Source organism: Hyaena hyaena, unplaced genomic scaffold, assembly GCF_003009895.1.
Source record: "Hyaena hyaena isolate Hyena2069 unplaced genomic scaffold, ASM300989v1 scaffold_159, whole genome shotgun sequence".
NCBI lineage: Eukaryota > Metazoa > Chordata > Mammalia > Carnivora > Hyaenidae > Hyaena > Hyaena hyaena.
This window is the reverse complement of record NW_024080791.1, coordinates 64339-91530: the sequence shown is the minus strand read 5'-3', so window position 1 is coordinate 91530 and position 27192 is coordinate 64339. Positions and strand designations below refer to the sequence as shown.

The window sequence follows — 27192 nt, the reverse complement described above, 5'->3', positions numbered from 1 at the left end:
AGGGAGGCTTTACAACAGTCACACAACCACTTTCATGCTGTCTCTTACCATCTCCCTTAAACATCCTGTACCATGGACTCAGACCTCCTCAGATCATGGCATCTGTTAACTCAACGATTCAGTCAAGTTTATCATTTTATTAATTACTACAAGAGCTTGTATGGGTCCAACTGAACAAGCAGATAAGAACAAGTTTAAGACTTGGATGATTTCTATCTCAGAAGGAGAATATATTCATGCTACCAGAAGTAGGTTAACTTTTATATATACCTGGCACCTGAATATCTTTAGGGTCCCTTCTAGTCCTATGAATACAAGATTCTAGATAAACCAGAATCCAGTTACCTAAAGTCTATGCAAAAGTGACCACTGAGGGCCGCCTTGGTGGCTCAGTCAGTTAAGCATCTAACTCTTGATTTTGGCTTAGGTCAGGATCTCATGGTTCGTGAGTTCAACTCCTGCATTGGGCTCTGCACTGACAGCATAGAGCCTGCTTGGGATTCTCTCTCTCCCTCTCTCTCTCTGCCCCTACACCCCTCTCAAAATAAATAAACTTAAAAACAAAAAGTGACCACTGAATTCAAGAGAAAGATAAATCATGTGTTAAAGTGTTTTTTTTAAAAACATTACAGATATTCATCTGACAGTACAGTTTAAAAATAATTATGCTTAAAATTTTGTTAACTGATTTTTAAATAAAACTTATGAATAAAGCATAATAATTGCACTTACAGATTTACCCTTCCAAATTGAGGGAAAGTGCTATGTTTCAAGTTCTTAAAGTAATACAAAGTATCTTTCTCCAAAGAAATTACATTCTTTTAATTTCAGAAAATCGAGTCCATTCTTCTATGACCCCAGTATAGTACTTGAGGCTTGTAGAGCAGTATCTCAAAGCGTGGGCAAGACCACAGGTGTCAGTATCACTTGGGTTATATTTAAAATATGCAAATTCCTAAGCCCCCTTCCTAGATGTATGAAAGCAAACTATCAGGGACGGACATCGGATTTTGTGTTTTGAAATCTTCCCACTATTCTTAAGCAATACATTCACAAGCCAAAGTACTTAAAGAGCTCAAATTAAAATGGGAAAACCACTGTTTTGGAATCTGCATTTGTGAGGAATTTATTTTTTAACATGGACTAAATAGAACCTCTTCTGTAAATATATAAACATCACCCTCTACAGAAATCAGCATCTTGGTTTAATGATTAAGGCTATGCACCAGAACTCAACAAATCTTTTATTCCCTGTGCCACTATTTCCCCCTATGAATGATATCAGTAAATTATTTAAATTCACTGTGATAAATAGGATATACAGTAATTCCTTTTTCCTGCCTCAGAGGAATAGTGTGAGGTTAATTAAATAACAGCTGCAAAATACTTCTGGTTCCTTAGAGAAAGACATTATATAAGACATTATATTATATATGCAGCATTTTTTTTCTCTCCAATGAAAATAGAGCTAATTGTTCTTCAGAACTCTGCCCATGGCAGAGAAAACAACCATGACATGGCTTTCACAGGCATTAAATTCACAAGGGCAAAATTTTGTCACAGTTGGTATCAGACCCAGTGAATGTGATGCTTCAATTCTTTGCACAAAGACCACTGCCATCTTGTGGAAAACAGCCATTGTCCTTATCTTGGGCTTCTATTTCATTTGTGTGAAATGGTGACAAGATAATTTGGGTTTTCTGCTATCGAGGATTTGTGACACATATAGTCTTAGTCATCTGGAGGGCTGTTATCTGTGGCACATGAGGGCTCTGTGAGACCACCCTGAAGGTCAGGTAGTGTTAATGGAAGGAAGAGCTTTATAAACAAGACATCTCCCTAGGGCTTTGAACTATACTTATCCCTCAAATGGGGCTTGCCACATAAACCTTTTTTTGTCCTCCATTTATATTGTGAGATTAGGGCTAAAAATGAAGGGGAAAAAACATCATCGCTGGCAATCATTAAATCCAATGATGATGGCGCTGGGAAAAATATGTCAGTCTGTAAATGTTGTTTACTTTCATTTGTCAAAAGAAGGAGAGGGATTGCTTACAGAAAGTAAATGAAATAAGACCAGGAAACAGCCCTGAAGACTATCAAGTTTGATAAATAATTGTCATATTTTGACAAACATGATGAATTTTTAAATCCATCCTACAAAAATAGGTTTTCATGAAAGAAAGATTCCTTTCTAACTTTTCTCATATTTGTTGAAAGGCTTAGAAGTGTACCTAGAGGAAATATAGTAAATATCTTTCATTTATTCGAAAAAACTTTGCCTTAACAAGTAATTCTACATGGGAAAAAAACATAGTCTTTCCAGTCTGAAAGATTGCATTTTACTTCTATAAAGGGGGCTTTCCTTGAGAAACATATTTTTTTATTTGCATTTTCAAATTTTGGCGGCTAACTCAGCCTTAGGCAAAAAAGCAAATAGATGAAATCTGTCTTTGATACCCTCCCCTGCCCATTTCTACACTTTTACTCTATTCCCACTTCAAATACCTTCCCCTCAGCTGGGAGTTTTTTCACCTGTGTCTCCAGGCCCTAGTTTCTTCAGTTATCAGATAACTGAAATGTAAATCAATGTACACTAAAATGTTAGAGACTGAATAAGTCACTCCACAGAGGAAGGAACAGGTACATTCTTGGAGAACTGTCAGTCATTGCTCAATCTACCAAAAGATAAATTCTAGGAAACTGGGAAGAGGAGAGAGTCTGGTGAATTCTCCAGAAGCCAAGATTTCATTATATGGGTGGCTATCTATTCAATGTATTGATCTTTGAAACTTCAAAAAATAATTGGGCAAGAGGAATTTCCTAAGTCCTTCAAATAAAATGGCATCTTCTTACCAGCCTCAAACCTTATCTCAGTACAGTGCTGCATAAAAGAAAAAAAAAATCAGATGACCCTACGTACCAAAGAATAATATATGAGTTTACTGAAATGTCTTGAAGAGGCAGCAAAAAAAAAAAAAAAAAAAAAAGGAACCAGGAATACAACACATAATACAAATAAATTTTTATCTATAATCTTCTTTGGATAGATTTTTTTCTCTGAACTCCCATGAATTGAAGCAATCAATCCTCTAATTTTTCTATCCCCATGTATCCAAAGGCACTCCCAGCTTTCTGTTCCATTATTGAACTCCAGGAGAAACACTTTCTTATGTTAGCAGAATTCTTTCTATGTTGCATTTCTATCCAGTAGCCTACTCAGTAGATCAGAACATCAGGAACATAGCAATGATAACAAAGAATTCCCCTTAAAAGGTGGAGGGGATTAAAAACAATAAGCATATGTTTTTCAATAATTTTGCTCCTTTAGCATAAAAGTAATAACATTACCCCCCCCGCCCCCAAATAAAAGTCTTTCTTTGAGACCATTTTATCCCAACCAAGGTTGATCCTTATTCAGACCTCTGAAGAGTAGCAAGTATGCAAATAAATGGCACACTGGAAGATAAATTGCTTAAGTCTAGGTACATACTGACTTCTCAGAACACCATTCTCCATGCTGTTGGCTTAGCAAACTAAAACTCCCACTGGAAGAGTCTTCTGTTAACTCACACACAGAAATGGATTCTCAGGCAGAGACTGCTAGTTCCCATCTCCTTATTCCATTATTCTCTTGTAGTGTCATAACAACAAAAAAACCCTCAAAAACCAAAAAACAAAACAAAACAAAACAAAACCCTCTCCATTTTAGCTTAAGGCATGGCCACACACAGGAAAGAATATATTTCCATTTCTCACATACCTTATACGAGCCCAAAGGATAAATGCATCTTGTGAGCTGTGCTCTGAAGAGAAACTTCAGCACCTTCAACTTCTCACTTCCCCTTTCCTGCTGGCTGGATTGCTTACAGAAAGTAAACGAAAGTGAGGATGTTGGTGCGAACCACAGTGGACCATGTGGATGGATAAAGTGACACACTGGCAATGGCAAGGCAACAAGACAGAAGGAACCTAGAACCTTGGCGATATGTAACCACGATTGCACACTTGCAATTTTATGCCCAGAATGTCAGCTATGGGAAAAATGATTTTGTTTTATTTGGGGTATCAGGCGACCTTCATCATGTCCACTAGCACCTTATGCAGGCTCTTCTTGACACACTGATCACTCTGCATTCAATAAGTGTTGGTTTTCTTCTCTGTAGAATTGTAAATTCAGAGCAAGCAGAATATTTTGTTAATACCTGTATTCTAGTGTTAGGTACACCATATATTTGCAATAAGTATTGGCTGGCAGGATAAATAGATGGACAGATGGGTGGATGAATAAATGAATGAAATAGATAACTGATCATGTGATCAGTTTGTTTTCTTTCAGATTCAGATATTTTCCCCTTATGAATTAATAGAGTTTTTGAAGGGAGTTTTCAGATTTGGACCATAACATTTAAATTAAAATTAAACTTTGAAACAAAAATGCTATAAAAGATAACAAAGGTGGTAATTTTCTAAAATGACTGATGTGTGTGCTATATAATTAATGATAACACTTACTTATCAGGTGGGAGTCTCTTTGCATCAACAATCTCTCTTCAAAGTCTTAGGGCCAGTACTAGTTCTGTTTTTATCTTCCCCATTTTTATCAAGGTGGTCTTCTGATAGTAGTAGAAGCTCTAAATATAATGAGCTGCAAAATTCCCCTACACTCATATAAATCCAGTTTCTAATGTACAAGCTCTCCACACTCAACTGTTACTACCACACTCCTCTTACTGTTCATCTATCTCCATCCCGCTTCATTCTCATGGTCACACGTTGCTGTGCACTGCTATATGGGAGAACCTTCGTGATCAGTCATGAAAACCAAACATGTCATTTATACATTACAGTTTGCACTTGGTACAGAGTAGTTATCTGGGCCAAAAGGACAGTTTCACCTACTCCTTACTCCCCCAGGATATGTCTGTCGCCTAGATTCCTCTGCTGATGCTGTCTGCAGATACTGGTACGGAACGTGGCTTTGATGTTCCAAGAAATACCTTTCGTCTCAAGATGCTGCTTGGCTCCATGCCATGACTGGCAACATTTTCCTGAATTTTCTGACCACCAGTAGCTATACTGTCCAATCTAACTGCATAGTTTGCAGGACAATCATACTTTTGAATCTGTATTTTCCTTTTTGGGTTGTTCTTGACCTTCAGTTTCTTCTGTTCTCTCTCTTTTGGTAAGTTAGACATTACTTAGCCTGTCCTAAGAGTCCAGACATAAAGAATAGCAGTGAGGGAGAGTAACTCTGGGAGTACTCCTATTACTCCATGCCCCTTCTCTGGTTTCACCCTCCTCAAGACGTGCGAGCGCGTGAACACACACACACACACACACACACACACACACACACCCTCACTCTGTGACCTTTCTCAGTTTTCCTTTCAAAATTCCTCCCTTCTATAACTATGATGGGACAAGAGTGAAATGCTCACGCTTATTTTGCAAAAGCTGCAGCTGACACTTAAAATGCTGCTGTACTTGCAGAAAAATCTTCAATATTTGTTCTTCTTTAATTCTTTCACCAGTCCACTTTATGTGGTTTACTCTGATTATTAAACAAGACCTATAAAATACAATCCTGGCCTTCAGAAGTTTTATTCTAAGAACGAATACATATTCAGGAAGTCCTGTATCCATGCGGCATTTTCTTCACTGTCACAGCCTATGTTTATCAGTCTACAACATGCCATCATGTTACTGTATCTCACTCCTCTGTGTCCTGAAGTTTGAGATCGAGACCTTAGCAATGTTGACTAAAAGGAATCTGAATAAGTTATGTTGCTTTCTGTTTTAAACAGACAATTCATTTCAGATACCGCTTTGCTCATATACAAATTCTCAACCCTGTGGCTAGCAGCGCTTATCTTTTCATCTGATGGACTTTTTTTTTTTTTTTCATTTTTGCATTAGTGCCAGTAGAGTTTTCTTTAATCATGTATCTATTACGTACAGGATCGGCTATGAAAACACCATATGGCCCTCACACATATAGAAATAGTAGGAAAACTGGGGCGCCTGGGTGGTTCAGTCAGTTAAGCTTCTGACTTCAGCACAGATTATGATCTCGTGGTCCGTGGGTTCGCGCCTCGTGTCAGGCTCTGTGCTGACCACTTGGAGTGTGGGGCCTGCTTCAGATTCTGTGTCTCCCCCTCTCTCTGCCTCTCTCCTGCTTCCATTCTGTCTCTCTCTCAAAAATAAAACATTATAAAGAGAAAGAGATAGTAGGAAAACCATACACAAATGTACTCACTTTTCCTCAGCGAACCCACACATTATAGTGTCCAACTCTGATAACCCAGCTTTTTTTTTTACCACCTTTTATATGGTAATTTGTCAAACTTATAGCTATCTTATTCCATTGTCTATTAGCTCAGTTCAAATGCTACCATTTACTAGGCTTTACTCAATATAATCCTCTCAATTTTCCCTACTGAATTTCAAGTTTCATTCCTCACATATCCTCCAAACCTCATTTCATACGATTGTGCCAATACATTTCAAATTGATAGGGTTCAATCCAGAAAAATAAATGGCAGGGGGCTGAAACATGACTGAAGAAACTATTTGCCCAGACTACATCTATCAGAATACTTGGAAAATAAACTGTGGGTCTGACCATTTTTAATTTTCTTTATGATGAATCCAAGGTAAATGTCTTAGATATGTGTGCTGTGATAAAGCATCCTCTCAACGTGGGAACTATTAAGTTACTTCTGTTTAGTAAAAGGGCATGCTAAGTGTCTTTAGCATGTTTTCTTAAGACAATTACAGATGATACAGGCCTTCTCACATGAAAATGTTTAGGCACCTGGCACAGTCACAGAAATAACTGCTTTCCATATTTTGATTATATGAATTAAAGTGTTGTTATTTTCACCTTTTCAAAAACCTCTTTAAAGATGGTGAAGAAGTAAAACCAGTCCATATCCTGGGTGCTTTGTGTTACAGTAAGCCAGAGGTGGCAACCATGGTGCCTACAAACAATTCAGCAATTAGAAAGGTGAAAAATGGTTAAATGGATAGCAATGAAGAATTATTTAAAAACATTTTTTAATGCGTATTATTTTTGATAGAGACAGAATGTGAGAGGGGGAGGGGCAGAGAGAGAGAGAGAGGGAGACACAGAATGTGAAGCAGGCTCCAGGCTCTGAGCTGTCAGCACAGAGCCCAACTTGAGGCTCGAACCCACGAACTGTGAGATCATGACCTGAGCCGAAGTCAGATGCTTTACCGACTGAGCCATCCAGGCGCCCCTTGAAGAACTATTTTTAAACTGATGAAATGATTTACTATAACAACCCATCTTGAACATATGTATTTTAATTCTGAAATGGAATGATTAAATTTAATTATTTCAGATGTATTCTTCCACCCAAAATTGAAACCAATGAAGTGAGAAGTACAGGAAGGGTAGTGTTAGAAGCAGCAGGTCTGCTTGTACCAGAAAAGGAAATGGAGGCCACGAGCTCTGCAGAGACACCAGACCAGCCAACTACACAATGGGATGATCAGATTGAGGACCACACTGAAACCAAACAAATGAATAATTGATAAGAATATCAAGTGAGTAAAGCAGCAGGTCAGAAAAGCATGAGCCACTAAATTAGAAAGACAAGTCCTGAATGCCTAAGTCCACCTCATTCAGCTTTTCACCATGGTTACCCATCATTTTTGTTTAGAATCTTCAGAGTACTTTAAATCAGCAGGGTAAATGAGAGATATTTTCTTCATTGATCCCTACTCACCTGGCCCCAGATACGCCGATATGTGCCAATTACTTTTTCTATTAAAAATAAAGCTCAGTAAAAATCACAAGGGAATTTCAAAGTTTCCTTACATATGGTACACTCTGAAGACAAAAAGGAAACTCTATTAGGTTTTTTAAAAAATTCATATATTAATAAGTATTTAATGCATAATTGGCCTAGATCCACTGGCAAAAACTGTCTATGTAATATAAGCCACATAAATCCTTCCACATAAAAAATTATATTTATTTATCACTGTGTTAGCTGGAAGTAGGAAGGTATGTTTTATTTTATTTTGATGTCCTTGTTAGCTACAGTAAAAATGAGACTGTAACATAATGAATTTTCTAGAGGCAGTTGTGTGTGTCTGTGTGCATGTGTGTTTGCACGCACACGCGTGAGCACCTGTATCTGTTTCTGTGTGTGTGTGTGTGTATGTGTGGTTTTTAATTGTTTTAGAAAGAGAAGTTAAATTTTGGATCCTTTGTATTTCCTTCTTTTTTTCCCTAGAAGTCCCCAGAGAATTCTAAAAACACATCTGCGATTTTGGTTCTTCTCTTTAAGTAAAATTACATAAATATTTTCACTTACAGTAAACATCCCTCCAGGCTTGGTGTTGCTATTGCTGTTATTTATATTCTCTAACCTTCTACAAGATACTTTTACTGTGAATAAAGAGGTCTTTTAAAAATTCACTTAGTAGCTGACCCCATTTACCAATATGCATGGTCTCAACACTATTACCAGGGGAGAGGTTTCTACTGAAGTCTCTGTCAAGAAGTGCATAGATTCAATGAGCATTTATTGAGCATCTTCTCTGTGTCGACCATATGAATATGACACCAGTCAGTCCATACCTGAGAAGTACCAGCTCTTATCAGAGGTTGTTTGCATATACTGCATATTCACATACACACTCAATCATTCATTTAGTAGGTACCTAATGGTACAGTAATAAGTACCAGGAACTGTGCTGGTCCAGAATTAGAAATATAAATACAACATATATTCAAGCTTTTCGCTGCTCACACATTAATAGGAAAGAGGGGCATACCTACCAAAAAACCTCTATGAGAAGTGCATTAAGGGAAATTTGTCAAAGATACTACAATTGCACAGGGTAAAGATACTGAGCTTTGTACAGGGCCCTCGAGGAAATCTGTACAACCAGTGGGCATGCTTGAAGCTAACAAATAAGGAATGTGATTTTCTCATTCATTTGGGCAGCAAGTTTCCTACAAGTGTGTCTCAATCCATCCCCCTTCAGACCACCCACCAAATGTCTCTGTTTCTGGGCACAGTTACCACTTGGCATCTGCTGAGATGTGTAGCAAGGGTATTAATTACTGCTCACTATGTGATTAATGTGGCTGATAGTTCTTGATGAGGTCAGTGTGTTCTGTGGATCTTAGATTAATGATTCCGATATGACAGACAGCAAGCCACTAAATGGTTACCAGGTGGCAAAAATATTGTGTTACCCTAGGCAGAACCAAACAGAGTAACATAGCTAAGAAATCAACTCATAGAAAGATCAATTACTTGAAAACAGTTTCCCCACATTTTACCACATAATTTAATTTTTCACATATTTATATTTAGGAAACAAAGTGACTTCTCAACTGTTCTCTATAAAATCCAAATAAGTTATGTGAAAGGGGTGCCTAGGTGTCCCAGTCAGTTAAGTTTTGACTCCTGGTTTCAGCTCAGGTTTCCTGGGATCAAGTCCTGTGTCAGGCTCTGCACAGACAACACAGAGCCTACTTGGAATTCTCTCTCCATCTCTCTCTGCCCCTCTCCTGTTCCCTCTCTCTTTCAAAATAAATAAACAAACTTTTTTTTTAAATTATTTGAAGACAAAACATAGATTTGCCTTCAATGAAGCATAGGGGGGAATATCAGGTTTAGTCTGCACTGTCTCACCACTGGACAGAAGGAGCCACATAAATGTTAAGTAATTCAACCTTACTACTTACATATCTAAACACTTAACCATTTAGATAGACTAAGCATATTTATGAGAAGACAGCAGAAGATATTTCCTGAGATTCTGTAGGAAAATTCTATTTGTATACTGTCTTAAATGAAGTACTTTACTAAAAAAAAAGGTTTTTAAAAGATTTTTAAAAATTAAAAAAAAGAAACAACCAAAAAAAAATAGTCTGACAGAAGAAAACTGAATGGAACAGAATTAATTATATATTTTTTTCCCATCTAGTAAAAACAGCAAAAGTCCCAACACACAAAACTTACATCTTCCCCAGGTCATAAGCCCAATGAGGAAGAAGCCATTCATTACTTATTCTTATATTCCCAGCACTGAGAATAGCATCCAACATAGGGGCTGAATCATTTCATTGAGTCATTTATTTACCAGCCATATCTAGATTATGGGGACTTGGCCTTGACATATTATGCCATTGGGCATATGGGACCTTGGCTTCCTATATCTAGGGTCAGTCTGTAAAGAGGCATACCATGCATGTCCCTGAGCATACCAAAGGCACAATGTGTGAGCTGCAATAAAAATGGAACCTACACCACTCTTCCTAAAGGCCTTAATTTAGTTCCTGAAGCAGGATGGCTGGTGGTGGGTAGGAATATTGTGTGTCCCAGAGACTAGAACATTTCACCATGCAATGCTTTGTGTGCGTTTCACTCAATAATGCTGGCCTCACTTATGACCTTTCCGCTTGTGCAACTTTTTAAAATTTATTTATTTATTTATTTATTTATTTATTTATTTTGAGAGAGAGAAAGAGTATGCAAGCGGAGAAGAGGCAGAGAGAGAAGAGAGACAGAAACCCAAGCAGGCTCCACACTGCCAGTACAGAGCTCAATGCAGGGCTTGATCCCATGAACTGTGAAATCATGACTTGAGCTAAAATGGAGCCATACCCTCAACTGACTCAGCCACCCAGGTGCCCCATTTATGCAACTTTTATCATCATAAATAATACTGCTAAGGTGACAGTAAAATCTCATATGATCAGCCAGAGTGATACTTTTCAAATGACAGTGGATCATGCCATTCTTCGGCTAAAGCTCTACAGTGACCCCTCCATTTCCCTCAGGTAAAAGCCAATGTCCAGGTAAAATCTGGCCTCCCTCACTTCCCTCACTCCTCCCTCTTGTCTCGGAGCACTGGCAGTGCTCTCCTGCCTCAGCTTTTGTACTATATCGCTGTTACTCTTGTCCTTCCTGTGTTCATTTCTTTGCCTAAAGGTGACTCTCTCAATGTGCTCTATCCTGCTCACCATATTTACAGCTAGAACCTTTCTCACCACATATCTCCCATCCCTCTTATTCTGTTTAATTTTCTGCATAGCACTTACAATGCTCTAACATAGTATATACAAACATGAAATTTAGGACTGGCCTCGCTTTACTAGAAGGTAAATTCTATAAAGACGGGGATTCTTGGGTACCTGGGTGGCTCAGTCGGCTAAGCATCCAACTTTGGCTCAGGTCATGATTTCACAGTTCCTGGGATTCAGGCCTTCATCAGGCTCTGCGCTGACAGCCCAGAGCTTGGAGCCTGCTTCTGATTCTGTCTCTCCCTCTCTCTGCCCCTCCCTGCCTGTGTGCGCTCTCTCTCTCTCTCTCCCACCTCCCCTTCCAAAAATAAATAAATAAACATTAAAAAAAGAAAAAATATATAGTTTAATTTCTCACTGGGATGGAAGAGGAAGGGATGGACCATAGGAGAAGTCATGTTAGAAATATTCCTTCTCCAGAATTTACCATAAAAGATTTTCACAACCACCTAATAAACACTCTACCTGCAAGAAAAAAAAAAAAACTTTTAAGAAGAGATGATCCTTACCTTGAAAGCAATTTTAAGGTTTTCAGAAGAATGATGAATGTCTATGCATGCTACACAGAAATTTGCCAGCAAAGGAAAACTTCTGTCTAGATTTCATCTGTCAAAGCTGCAGGCAGTCTACATCTGCAGAACCCTCCTGGCACTTCTAATGGCATAAATATGTAAATAAATATATAATGTAGATGTTAATATAAATATGTATTTATAAATATATATGCATGCACTTATATACAAATATACACATACACATACACACATACATACACTATAGGAATATCATGTTTCTGTCACCATTTTAGCCCTGTTAACTAGCCCCAAATCACTTACCAGTTTTCAATACCCAGTACATAACTGTAAAAGCCTACCTATATATGAAAGAGTTCCTCATTTATTTTCATAATCAATTTTAATGTTTTATGATTTTTTATAAAAGGGTCTCCAGGACAGAACACCAAATTATAACCTTATGCTTATAGAAAAATAAATCAATTAACTTGAAAACCTTGTTCAAAACAAATTAGGTGAGACCTGGAAGTGGTCAATATCCTCAGCACTATGCCTAGATTGGTTCTAAACTATGATGAATTTCCAATACATATTGCTCTCCACTTCCTCACACTGAGGATATTTTGGTCTTCTGGCGTATAAAAATGGTGTAAGAATCTTGACTGCACAATTAATCATAACAGCAAAAACTGTTTTTAAATCCCCCTGGAAATATGAAACTGTTAAATCACTGTTAATTCCAAATTTAATTCAGTTATATGTCATTTAAATCTATGATGCCATTGATTGTGTGATACATAATTATTTTATGTCACTAAGAAAGAATAAAACACTGCCAATTATAATAGCACAATATCTCTGACTACAAGGAATATCCCAATTTCAGAGATTTTAAGGTGGGGGAAATGTCTATCTAAATCAATGAGTCACTTATTAGTATTTAGGAGAGTTATAACCAAGGTGGCCAAATATTCTCTTTTTCTACCAGAACAACAGTGAGAGGAAATTAATTACTTGAGTAAGCTACTACTTAGTAAGAATGTTCTTATGACACTACAGATTATCAAACACGACACCAGATTCAAGAATAACTGTTGAATAATTCTAGAATGGAATAATTCTGACTTGCATGAGCCATACAATTAATCATGATCCATAAGAACAAGATCTACAAGAAATTGGTCTGGATATAAAAGAAATTACATTTTGGCTACAGTCTTTTTGAAGGAAATATCATGTTTCGAAAAAAGCATTGTCTTAGGATAATATTGGCTCTTCTTAAATTCATGAAGTAATTGATTTTCCCAAATTGTTTTTATTAGAATTCTGAATTTTCACAAAACGCCTTTGTCTAATGAAAATATTCACCAATATGATCTTTTATATCCGATTTTTCTTCATGCTGTGCTCTAATGGGAAACTAGAAAATGTCATTCTAAAAATTGTTTTGACAAATAGCAGGTAAATCGCATAACATAAGCAAGATAATGCTTAAAATGGGAGAGGATTTGGCAGCCAAAGAGCCAAGAAAGAAAAATGAAAACCACTAGTATGAAGATTGAAAGCATTTACAGAATTTCAAGAATGCGTGACTAGATCTTTCAAAATGGGAATTATAAACAATAAGAAATGTCATGCAGCAACTTCATTTTATGTAGAACCATGTAAGTAAATGTACCATTTGATTTAATAATGAAGATATGAAAAAGATAAACTGTTAACAAAATACAGTCTGCCGTGGTGTCTTTCAGTAATGGTGTATATGTTTTAAAAGGAGTAAGTCAATAGATGTAAGATTAAAAAACATTATTCATCTCGTTCACACAGCAGGGTGACTAAGCCTGCTGTCACCGAACATGTTACCTCCCTGCTCCCTGATGGAGTCCCTTTAATAGGCAGAGACGAATGTAAGTGTTAACTATTATATCAACAACAAAAAATAAAAGCAGCTATTGAAACAAATGATCCCACTAATTGAATATGTGTATGTCTTTAGACAGACAGGTATTGATGCCTGAAATTTTTATAATGCCATAGGAATAGAGGTTTACCAATTAAATGACAAATCAGGTTCAATACCAAGTAGGTCTCTCAAGCTTTAGCTGATCCCTCACAGACAGAAGGGCTTAAATATGAGTCAGGGAGTCCATGTGTGTTAATTTTAAACATCAACAGAATCTAAACCATGACTTGAAAAGTTCACTGCTTCCTAACTAATGTTGTTTCAAAAGTAGAAGATAGCTTAAATTATGAATAGGTCAAACTGCCTTGGACATGTCTATAGTAATGTGAGAGGTCTCTAGGATCCAGAAAACCTGTCTGGAATGCAAGACACCTTACTATAAAGACTGTGGCCTTTTTCTTCTCTTAAAGTACCCACAAACCAATGAAGTGTCATTTGGAAAAAGTCACTTGAAAAAAGTCAGAGCATCAATTCTACAAATGAGCTACTTCCAAATTTCCAAAGTTTTGACCCTAACCTATCCTTAAGTCAAAATGGAAAATAAAACTCCCTCTAGTCCCCATTCTTTAACTTAACTTTTCTTTTGTTCCAGTCTGTTCTGTATTCATTGGCTCCCTTTTCCTGAGTCTCTCAATTTTTTCACCTAATTTCCACTCATAGAGAATGATGTGATAAACTTTTGCCAAGTAAGGACCTAACAAATTATTTCTTCTAGTAACATGTACATTTCAAAAGAGAATAGTCTAGGAGATTAATAATGTATCGCTAACACTGGGATTTCTGGAGATGGCTTTTAGGTAATAAAGAACGAAGCTAAGCCTCATTTATATTAAGTTGAACTGTATCTCATATTTCACATACCACAACTACATATCCTTCCAGATTTCATAACCTATTATTAATAATTTTGCATGGAAATATGTAGAATTTTCCAGATTAAATAGAGAAGAAAGTATTCACATATATGGTTTCATGAAACTCGCATGATTCAGTACAAAAGGAGTTTGGTATTACAGAATAATTTCCAGCTCCATCAAGTAGTTCTACAAAATTTTGCAACCAATTATTACAGAATGTTTTCACTCTGTCTATTCAGGACAAGGTAATGAAATGAAAAATAGCAGTCTTTTATCAAGCCTGATGGATTTTTTTGTTTTACTATCATATCCTTTAAAATAGAAAATGTAGCCTGGGGACACCTACAAATGTGTGGCAAATGTCAGAAAAGAAAGAAGTTTTTGTAGTTTATAGTATTTTTAACTCACAGCATTAATTATATGTTTTTGGTCAATATTTTACTTTTAAGTAGCCCCAATTTGTGGCCACAATTTTGGATTTTCAGTCTCTATATCAAGAAACACATAGAGAAAGAAAGAAAGAAAGAAAGAAAAGAAAGAAAGAAAGAAAGAAAGAAAGAAAGAAAGAAAGAAAGAAAGAAAGAAAGAAAGAAAGAAAGAAAGAAGGGAGGGAAGGAAGGAAGGGAGGAAGGGAGGAAGGAGGAAAGAAAGAAAAAGGGGGGGAGGGACAGAGGAAAGGAGGGAGGAAGAGAGAGAAGGAAGAGGAAAAAGAGAAGGAGAGGTTGGAGAAGGGGAGTGATGCCTTTTCTGTACAAGAGACTCACTTTTTTGAATATCAAAACTGGCCAAGACAAACTCCACTGCTGAAATTTACATGGGAGTATGAGGTAATCACCCAGGTTTCTCCATTGAACCACCTTTGCCACAAATTTCATCTCAACTTATTTTATACACAGTCCTAGTTACACACGTAGAATCACAAGGCAAGGTTTAAAACTGCACTGATACCCTGGAGCTATCCCTGAGGTTTTCATAGTACTGGCTGAGGGTGCAGCCTGGGCATCAGATCTGAAAGCTCCTCAGGTGATTTGTAACTGCAGACTCTCAGCATTCATTAAAGGACTGAAAACAGAGCTACTGGGGCACCTGTTTGAGCTGACTGTGCTTGACTGAGCCCCAGACTCAGGGGTTCCTTGAATCCCCCTAGGATCTCCACGTTTATTCAGTGAAATGGGAACAATTGTGGAAGCAGTCTCACATGACGGCTCTGTGACCCACTAATCTCCCTCTCTCCTGACTCACACTGCAGTAGAGGAAGTCACAAACAGCCTAGCCAGTAAAGGACCCCTGCCATTGGGTTGCCTTTCTTTGACTACAGTAAAGACACAGAAACTGCCTTTCAAAAATGCAGATAGTGCAGGAACAAAGCTGCCATCTTGTGGCCTTCCTGGCCATCTCACACTTCTTTCTCCAAAAAGAAGTATGAATGACAACATACCCTCCACTTCATTTACATACGAGACTCAAGCTTAAATATTCCCCTCCATGGTGATGGCGACGGGGGACAGAAGGGACAGCTGTGATGACGGGCAGACCCTGAAGGAAGAGAGGAACCAGTATCCCAGAAGATCAAGTGGAACCACTCTCACCTCAAACATTCTTCCTCCACCTGTCTGCCTTCAAAGTTCGGTGTTAATGACTTTCAGGAGACAAGTTAGCCCAAATGGGGTAAGAGTTGTGTTACCAGGAAGGATCTAATACGCCAGCTCCCAAGTTCAATGTGCAGTAGAATCACCTGGAGGGCTTGTGAAAATCCAGATTGCAGCCCCCCCCACCCCTAAGTTTCCAATTAAGGCGATCTGGCTTTGGGCCTGAGGATTTGCATTCCTAACAAATTCCCAGGTGATGCTGCTAGCCCAGTGACTGCACTTTTGAGAACCACTGGACAACTGTAAAAAAAAAAAAAAAAAAAAAAAATTAGTTAATTGTTAACAGTTCATAATCTAATAAAACCCATAACACCCCTCAGTCAGCTGAGACAAGAATGGGTGAAATATTCATAGACTGACTGAGGCAGTGGCCAAGGTGAAAAGATGATGTCCCTTTGGGAGGAAGGAAGGGAGATATCAGGCGAGTAGCATAAGGGAACCAAAAATACCAGCAAAGGACTGGTGTAGATTAAGACTGGACGGAAAAAAAAAAAAAAAGCCATCTTTATTGTTTTGGCTAGTGTCCTCTAAGAGCCTCTGGGAATGCATGGTCTCTTACCGAAATATCAAATCATCCCAATCCATTTAGTTTAGCAGGGAGCAGACATGATTCGCAAGCCAAAATGACAAGCTAGGATAGATTTCAAACCGAGGGTTTTACAGAGACATAGCAACCAAAGATATACTGGTCTGTGCTCCAATTGCGCCATCTAGTGGAACTTGTTTTACATCAAACAGCGTAAAATGGTACCAGTTTACTTTTTGAAAGGAAGAGGGCCTCATCAGGTGCTAATTGCGATACAATCCAGAAGGGCAACTAAACAAAAACAGTAAATTGTGGCTATGTGAAAGTCATTTTTGCAATCATGCATAATGTGTCCTATGAAAACAGAGCAAAGCTATTAGCTGAGAAATTTGCATACACAGAGAAATATGTACAAATAGCTTTTCCAGAATACACTGGTAAGAAGAGGTAGCAAAAAGGGGGAAATCATATCAAAACACTAGGCTTATATTTTTCTTTATATGCTAATTCCTAAAACCTCCTCATAATAACTAATAATTATGAAAATAAGGAAAATCTCAAGTTCTATATAACTTGTAAAATTCATATAATGATTATATATGTATATGTATATATAATTCATGTGATGATGTATGTAACCACATACCTTATTAAACAGTTGAATAAGCTGAATTCTTTATTCTCTACTATGGACCCTATGAAGAGACAGAGTAGGAAGGAAAAAAGATGCTAAATCACTACTGCTAGCCCTGAGAAGAGAAAGAAAGGGAAAAAAAATTAAAATTTAAAAATTCAAGATGTTAAAAGTCTGCTTCACTGGCCTACAACTCTGTTCTAGGTGAGCTGATAGTTTAAGGGTAAGTAACTACTCACTGAACATTCAGTTGAACATTAATTAACAAAATGCAATTTTATTTTTTCCAATTACTGGTCCAGATGTGATTGTTTGACTACTGCTTTCTAGCCTCTGAGTATCTTAAGCAGATGCCATCAATGTCTGATCATCTCCATGATTTGAAATATTCATAAAACTCGACCCAGCCTAAGCTAGTGACACTGGTGATGCACAGGGGTCTGACCTGACCCTTCTCCTCTGACTCCAATGTCACAAAGCCAACTTGGGATCTTTTTAGAAATGCAAATTCTCAGGCCCAAGTCGAGAGGACAAAGTTCCTCTCAACATTTGTCATGTGCAGTTAAATGCAGGGTCTCGTGTTCTGGGATAAAACAATAGCACACAGTTGCTTTGATACTACATGGCTTGGTCCCAAACTCTTCCTCGGGTATCTTTATAAATATTGTTAATAAAATTTTTCCTAGCCCATATTTCCTATCTCAAGTGAGATTTCAATATGTCCAAGATTTTTAAAATTACATTTAAGAAAGTATATATAACTCTATAGAGAACCCCTGAATATATTATATTTCAGTACCTTCAACTAAGGTTTTATTAAATTGTGTTTCTATTTCATATATCAAGAATCCCTGTTCTAATAAATCTTCATTGAATTTTATATGTACTCAGCGCTCTGCTTTGAGCAAAAGATAAGTATCTTAGGTTGGGTTCCCAAAAGGCAGACTCTGAGATGAAGATTCATAAGTAAGTGATTTATTAAGAAGATGCTCCCCAGAGAAATCAGTAAGGGAGAAGGGAAAGCAGAACAGCGAGAAGCCAGGCAAGGATGTGTTTCAGACTAAGTCCCATGGAGGGTACCCTCACCTTAATCCTGCAGGGAACTCTGACATTTACCCAAACAAAGCAAAGGAGCTGGGCTTTCATATTCCCAGGCACATTACTCATGAGATAAGGAGCCGGAGGTTGGCCTGGCAAAGAAGGTTTACAGGTGCTGGCCATTGGAACTAAAACCATGCCAAGGCTGCAGGATGGGTGAAAAGGTAAGTGAAAGATATACAAGAAGATCTGGGTGGAACACCAACAAAATCTCTAATTGGTATAAAACGTGTTTGCTTTTCATCGGCATATTACATTCTACATGAGTAACAGATAATAATAACAACAACAGATGGAGGCCAGTATTAGACCAAATACAGCCACGTACAAAGTTAAGTTCCAGCTGACATACATTATAGTAAACAAAAAGCAGTGGTTCCCCAAACTTCACTGCACATTGGAATTACCTGGGGATCTAAAACACACCCCCTGGGGGGGTGTAACCTGGGCATGGGAATTTTTTTAAAGGCACCCCACCTCCAGGTGATTCTAATCTTCAGGAAAGTTTGGGGACCACAGCAAGAGAGAGACTATAACTGTTCCCAGTTGGGGAAGAGACATAAGGAAAATGGTGGGGCTTGGACTGGTTCTTAAAACATAGTTAAAATTGGGGAAAAAAGAAATAAGAGGGAGCTGACATGACTGGGAAGTAATGTAGCCTAAGTTAAAAGGTAAAAATTTGGATGACTAATAAAGGAAAATAAGGAAACCAACTTAAAAAGTTCTTGCTGTGACTAGGAAAGACAAGATTTTATAGATAAAGTGAATCCCTGTTACAGTCAGCCCAGAAGTCAAGTAAAATATTTTGAACTTGACCCAGTGGGTAGGCACTGTAGATTTTTTAATAGAGGATTGAAATGATAAAAGTGGTGTTTAAAGAAAACTATTCTAGCAACAATACGAAAGACAGATTCAAATTGCAAGAGACTGGAGTCACTGAGGTCTGCTGAGAGGCCATTTCAGTAATCCTGGGATTTGATAGGGTCTTCACTAGGGCAATAGCTGTCAGAATTGAAAGGAATGCACAAATAAGGAAATGTATTTTAAAGAAAAGATAGGTCTTGGATCCTGGATATAGAAGCTAAAAAGAGGAAGGTATTAAAGATAAGTTTAAATTTAGTAGGCAATGGGAAGTATAAACTGATGTGTTTTTTCCACATGTATATTAACCCCATGACCCACTTTCAGATGGGCTGGGGTACATGAGGTGGATATGCTCTTTTTAAGGTGTCAAAGAAGTAAAAGAGAAAAAAGATACCAAATCCTTTGGTTTAAATAACTAATAATATAATAATAATAAAGATGATTGCACATATAATATCAAAGATTCTCAAGGAAAATCATTAAGAAAGTCTTTTTTTTTTTTTCCTCCCTCCATGCAAACTTTCCCTGGAAAGGAAGAAGAAAATTAAGTAAGAAGAGGAGAATTTAGAGACTCTGAATAAGGACTTGGGACTGCCCACCCTCATTTCTCTACCTCTTCCACATTCCTAAGTACTGTGGGTCAAAAAGAGTCAGAAAGATGTACAACCCTCCTTTATTCTTAGGGACCCAAGGATAGAGTGGAATGTATCCCCTTTATTATCCCACACAATGACATCAAAACTTGTGATTTCTCAGGCACACAGATCTTTTTTTTTTTTAATTTTTAGTGTTTATTTATCCTTGAGAGAGTGAGAGAGACAGAGAATGAGCAGGGAAGGAGGAGAGGGACACAGAATCTGAAACAGGCTCCAGGCTCTGAGCTGTCAGCACAGAGCCGGATGCGGGGCTCGAACCCACGAACCGAGAGATCACGACCTGAGCCGAAGTCGGACGCCCAACCGACTGAGCCACCCAGGTGCCCCTCAGGCACACAGATCTTGATAATGGTCCTATATCTCAATAGGCCTGGAAAGGGGTCCTCACGAAACTTTAGTTTTTTGATAACTGGTAGCCCAAAGGGGTGTTAGGTATGGTGATAAAAAATTACGGCAGCAGACTGTGACAATGGACCTTCAGTTCTCACACTTTAGTGGTACCCCCAAAGACATCTCAGCTAAAGTAAAACCAATGTTGATAAACAAAGATGATGTCAAGAGGATTCTACATCTCAGCCAATGATAGCTTGGGGCAGATCAAGACTGAGACAGAGACCTCGCGCACCAACAATGCATTCTCTGCAGGAAAGTTAAAAAGATTAGGATATCAAATATGAAAAAACATATATAAGTATGTATATAAGAATATAACATAAATATTAAATATGCATGACTGGGAGATCACTGAATTTGATTGAGTTTAACAAGAAGTCATTAAAGTGAGTTTTCCTAGGAGTGATTGGGTTGCTTTGTTACCATGAGAAGGAATAATGCATGGGGTGAAAATATAATTACATTTTCGTTATAGGAAAATAAGAAATGGTACATTTTACACATCCGAATTTTCACTCTTTGAAAATCACACTGACTTCATAAGGTTTTGAGCTAATATGATAGGAAGAATGGCGGCACCAACACAGTGAGCCTTGCTTGGGGGCATGTCAACTTTAAGTAACAAGAAAGGCAGTAGAAATCGTAGGCAGGTTATGTGGAAACACAGAACTAGAGCCAGACTTGAAGATAAACACAAAGTTACAGATTCATTCAGCAGCGATTAGAATGGAGGTGATCATTGAAGCCAGGGCAAATGCACAAAGAAAAGCAAACACCCAAAAGCTCTGAACCTCTAAATTGCTCCTTTAGGACAGAAAAGTAAGCTTTGCATTTTAAATATTGGTGGATTTATTCAAGTATATAAAAGGACATGACATAAAATGTAAAAACTTTCACCCCCTTTGTGTCTTTTTCACTATCTGATTGAACTGAATAAATCATAGGAATTTAGTAGGCTTATTTTTTTAACTATTTATTTTATATATTTATATTTAATATTTTCAAATACTATATATATAGTATCTGGAGGATGAAAGAGAGCTCTGAAATGAAAATGCAAATTGCTAAAATCAACATGACAAAGGTTGAGAGATAAGTTTGAGAACATTTCCCACAATAATCAGCAAAAACAAAACAAAATCCAATAAGTAGATAATAAGAGAGAAATGACAGGAGATGTAAAGGAGACCAGGAGATCCAACATCCAAATAAGAGGAGTCAAAAGAAGGAGAGAAATAGGAGAAGAGAGAAGAAAGAAAAGAGGAGAGGAGGGGAGGAGAGAGGACAGGAGGGGAGGGGAGGGCACAGGTAGGGAGGGGAGGGGAGGGGAGAGGAAGAAAGGAGAGAAAGGAGGAGGGGAGAGGAGAAGATAGAGGAATAAAAATTGTCTAAGAAACAATAAAATCTCCCAGAGTAGTTCCTGCAGTGAATAATATTACATGTTCATTGTATGACAATCTGTTTATTGATTTTTATTTCACAGAAGCAACCCATTGACAAGTCACAAAAGATATCATTTTAATTCTATAATAGAGCATAAATCCTGTGAACCTTGACAATGTTTATATTGTAATTTAATACTGACAGTTTGAGATGTGGACACAGAGGAAGAGACCTAATGTAAGTATGGGAACCCAGTTGTCTTCACATTAAATAGCACAGAGGAAAGAGAAATTCTTTCAGGGTAACAGAATACAAAACAAAGTTCTGAGAATATTATTACAAGTCCTAATAGTAACTAACAGAAACCCTAGAAATAAGATTATATCTGACTAAATATGAGAGGCAGAAAAGATGGGGGTGGGGTAAAACTGTGTGGCCAGGCAAACTTCCTGGGACAGGCAGCCTCCAGGATAGTCGCCAATGATCCCTGCCTCCTGTTATTGAAATCATCCATGAAACTCTATCCCCTTGAGTGTAAAGTGGACTTAGTGACTCACTTGAAACAAGAAGAATACATGAAAGTGATAAAATGTCACTTTGCTTCCTAGATTAGATTATGAAGAGAATTTGGCTCTAGGGTACTCAAGCTATCTCTTCCTTGTTTGTTCTAAGGGAAGAAACCTATTATGTTGTGGTTGCCCACATGACAGGGAACTGTGGGAGGCATCCAGCCTTTGAGGAACTGAATCCCAACAACAACCATGCAAGTAATCTTGGAAGCAGATCTCCTTTGGTCCAGAGTTCAGATGAGAATACAGCTCTAGCTGACACCTTGACTTCAACCTTATGAGAAACTCTGAGATGAAGAACATAGCTAAGTCATGCCTGGACTCCTGACCCATTGACTATAAAATTAATATCCTAAAAGTCTGAGAATGAGAAAAAAATGTGCAAAAATAGGAAAATTATTAATGCAAAGATAACAGACAAAAAAAATCAAACCTAAAAAAAATAGATATTTTCAAGTAAAAACGAGAACAAATGGAGTCAAAGCAATCATCAATGAAGGGAAGAACATTTTCCTGAAAAATAAAAAAGATCTGAGCCTGTAGTTTAAGAAAGGTCGGTATGCCATATACAGCATTGATGGATGGAGACTTACGCTTAGAAATCACCTGGAAAAATCATTTTGGGAATGAAGAGGGGAAAGCCTATAAATATTCAAGAAGAACACATGTAATCAAATTTTAAAAAAATGAATAAAACTCATTCTCCTCTAAGACACTGGACACTGGTGCCTAAGCCATGTCTATATAGAGTTTTGAAGAAAACTGTGTTGTAAGGTTATTTTTGTGCAAAAGCTCCTGAAAGGCACCCTGAGGGATAACAGGGCTTTGAAAATAAAGCCATTAACTCTTTGCTTAAAAAATATGTAGAAATAAATTTTACCTAGTTGAATAATCAATAAAAATATTTATTTGATAATAAGAAAAATAGGATACAAAAGGCCTGTGGGAAAACATTTATATCAGTTAAATACGTGGGATGAGATCTAAATAATAATATATTAATATACACCTGATACTAAAAGTAAATGTGTATAAATTCTTCATTGCTTATAGTGAGAGTTTAAAAAGTATTATCATTTTCATTGAATTTGAAGACATTGTATGCTAGAAGGTCTTTGTAAAAGTGAAAGAGAACCAATAGAATAATTTATCCATTAAATGTTACTGTGTAACAAACCACCCTAATGCTTACTGAGCTAAATAACCACCATCTATCTAGTTCATGATTCTGTGCCTAAGAAATTTGGATTGTATTCGGTCGGCCATTAGCATCACTGTCAGGTAGACTGGGAACTAACTAGTTTAGGATGATCTCTGCTAGGACAGCTCATGTTTGCTCCATGGTGTCACACATGGTCCAGCATGATAGCCTAGGCTTCTCACATGGCAACAAGGAGGAAGATTCTAAGAAAGTAATGGGAAGCATGCAAGGCCTCCTGAGATCCAAACCCAGAACATGATTACACTATGACTGCATGTTGTTGGTCAAAGCAAATTAATAAGGCCAGTCCAGACTTGAAGGGTAGAAAAATTGACTCTAACTGCTGATGGGAAATTCTGTAAAATTACATTGCAAAGGGCCATGGAGATGGAAGGGAAATAATTGTGGCCAACTCTGCAAACAATCTACCACAGCTTGATGTCTGGACAGAATTATTCACATCCTTCTCATAGGCAAAATACACTCCTTTCCCCTGATACATCCCAAAGTCAAATTTAATCACTGCATTATGCTCACAGTTCAGAATTTTAAAATCTACATCTGGTCTAAATGCAGATCTTTTTGACCTAGAGACCTCCGACCTAAAATGACAAGTTATCTGTCCCTTTTACAACCAATCTACAATCGTGAAACATAACAGGATAACCACAACAGACACTCCCATTAAAAAAGAGAGAGAGAAAGATCAAAGACACATAACAGTCATAGTCCATTGAAATTCTGACATCCAGCCAAGCAACTGTTTCTAGGATCCCCTACTCAGAGGCAGGAAACATTCCTTGATTAAGCCTCAGTTCTGACCCTGGAAGTAACTTCCCCATGAATTGTTGTTTGTGACCCTTGGTCCCACCCTCTAGATGTCCTTTCTCTTTTGAATCCTGCCACATCACCTTGAATACAAGGCTGAGTGAAAACACTGTGGCCCATTGCTGCTCTATCACCATAGCTGACTGCCAGAAAATTCCCAGAACCATATTATGAATGCATGAAGGAGTCCAATGGAGTCATCAAAATTCCCTCTAAATTGCCGGCCCACTGAATCTGAGTTAAATAAATGTTGTCTTATGATTGATATAACATGGTAGGAATAAATGACTGTAAAAGAAAAAAATAAATAAATAGACATTACAAAAAAATAAATAAATAAATGTTGTCTTAAGCTACTTAATTTTAAGGTGTTTTTTTACACCAAAACAATTCATCAAGTTTTTAAAAATAGTATACCTACTGCAGAAGATAAAGCAAAAAAAAATCATAGTCCTTATAAAAACAGAAAATAAAGCCAAAAGGATCATAAAAATGAGATGACAGTATCAGCATATTATTCATACAAAAAAAAAAAAAGAATTAATCCTTCAGGTAAAAGGTAAATGTTCTTGTAAGTTCAAAACAAATTTCAGCTACATGTGGCTGACCAGAAACATGTAAAATGACATGACAGAGAATTTTCCAAAATAAAATGGTGAAAAAATTCGGCAAGTAGGAGCAAAAATAAACAGGTGGTTACATTATTATTGTGTAATTAAAGACCCAAAGCTTCAGTGGTCTCCTTATATATTTTAGAAAAGATAAATCAGTAAGAAATATATCTGTTGTGAATTATTATTGCTAAATATCATCAAAATATATAAATATTATTATAAACACAAAAAACAAAAGAATAGATATTTAAAAATTACTGAACCTGAATCCTATCAATAAGATTGAATGATTTAGACAGACGAATGAATCAAGAAGATGTGGTTTATCTATACAATGGAATACTATATGGCAATGAGAAAGAATGAAATCTGGCCATGTGTAGCAACATGGATGGACCTTGATGGTTTTATGCTGAGTGAAATAAGTCAGGCAGAGTAGGACAAATACCATATTTTTGCACGTATAGGAGGATTAGGAGGAACTTAACTGAGGACCATGGGGGAGAAGAAGGGGGGAAATGGTGGGGGAGGGGGAGAGAGGCAAACCATGAGAGACTCTTGAATGCTGAGAACAAACTGAGGACTGATGGGTGTGGGGGAGGAGGGAGGAGATGGGCATGGAGGAGGGCACTTGTGGGGATGAGCACTGGGTGTTTTATGGAAACCAATTTGACAATAAACTATGTGTAAAAAAAAAAGATTGGATGATTTAGGATACAATATCCTATGTAAAGAAAACAAATATGCACTATTTTTAAGCATCCTTAAAACATGTCTAAAATTTGATCATAAAGAAGATGATAAAAATACTTCAAAAAATCCCCAAAATAAAACATTTCAACGGCTCATTTTCTGACCCCATGGCTAGGGCCCTTAATCAGAAGTCTGCATATGTGCTTGAAAATTCATGTACTTCCTGACACTGTATTTTGTGTTTATGAGTGTTTTTCTTTATCAGTATTGAGTGCATAATATTCATCAATTTTCCAAATGGCTCCAATCTCTCATAAAAATGTAATTGGGAACCAATAAATACAATTTTAAGTGAAACATTAAAATCCCAGTCACACAAAACTGGCTTATTTTTTGAAAAAAATTTTTGGGAGAGAAAGCAAGGGAGCAGGGAAGGAACAGAGGTAGAGGGAGGGAGAGAAGCCCAAGCAGGCTCCATGCCCACCACGGAGTTCAACATGGGGCTCCACACAGGGCTCAATCTCACCAATGTAAGATTATGACCTGAGTCAAAATCAAGAGTCAGATGTTTAACTGGCTGAGTCACCCAGGTGCCTCTAAAAAGAATATTTTAAACATCAGTGTTAAATTAAATGTAATACAGACACTATTCAGACACTGTTCAAACTATTGTTCTAACTTAGTGAACAGGTGTGTGTAACTGGACTTGCTTTGGGTTTGCCAGTGGACATGAAGTTTCATATCTATTAACCAACAACTCATTAAAAAAGGATTTTTGTCATTACATTGATTCTAGCATGCATGTTGCAGTATATAAGTTGGTTTATCCTTCCTTATGTATAACTTTCATCAATTAGAACTTTTTCCTTGCAAGTAAGAGAAAACGTAAATCAAACTGGCTTAAGCAAAGAAGACTTGAATAATAATGAAACTGACATTTCTAGGAATAGGCTCGTCTTGATGCAGAAGCGCAAACTGTGACCGGGGCCTGGCATATTTCCAGCTGTATTTCCTACTCCATTGGCAAATGGGCTCCTCCCTTATACAAGCAAGAGCGCTTGAGCAACTCCAAAAACATACACAATCTCAGATTCCGTTTGGATGGCAAATTGCATCTCCCTGTATCCAAAAGTCTCTAGAAAGTGTCAAGACATCTCATTGGCTCTGATGGCATCACCTAGACGTCCCCGAACTAATCACTGGATACAGGGGAAAGTGGGAATTTGACCACAAACGACTCATCTATCATCCCTGGCCCTTCACCGAATCTCATTTACTGATAATAAATGATGTGGACTCCAAGTTTAAAAACAGGAATATTATCTAAAATAGCTGAGTAAGTGACAGAAAAGAATAAATGACACTAGTAACATCACATGTGCATTTTATTGAGTATAAGAATTTTATATTTACGTATATAATGTCCATTCTTTTAGTTCTGCTGTTTCTTAATGAAATGATCACGTGCCTTTCCATTTTGTCATGCCTATTTTCAAAATCAGTCGCAGGTGGTTAAGATTCATGGAATAAAACTATATTTGAAAATCATTAATGATCAGGGAAATGCAAATCAAAAAACACAATATCACCTCACACCTGTCACAATGGCTATTCTGGAAAAAAAAAAAAAAAAAAAAAAAAAAAACAAGAAATAACAAGTGTTGGAGAAGAAAGG

At 37.3% G+C, this 27192-nt stretch overlaps 1 long non-coding RNA gene across 1 annotated transcript; it reads right to left on the bottom strand.

The window, feature by feature from the left end:
- Nucleotides 1-7374: 7374 nt before the first annotated feature.
- LOC120236705 lies at nt 7375-17327 on the bottom strand. Its single transcript, XR_005529744.1, has 3 exons — nt 17231-17327; nt 11584-11728; nt 7375-7534 (listed from the first exon to the last, which is right to left on the bottom strand). It is a non-coding gene; the product is annotated as an uncharacterized LOC120236705 (long non-coding RNA).
- Nucleotides 17328-27192: the final 9865 nt, after the last annotated feature.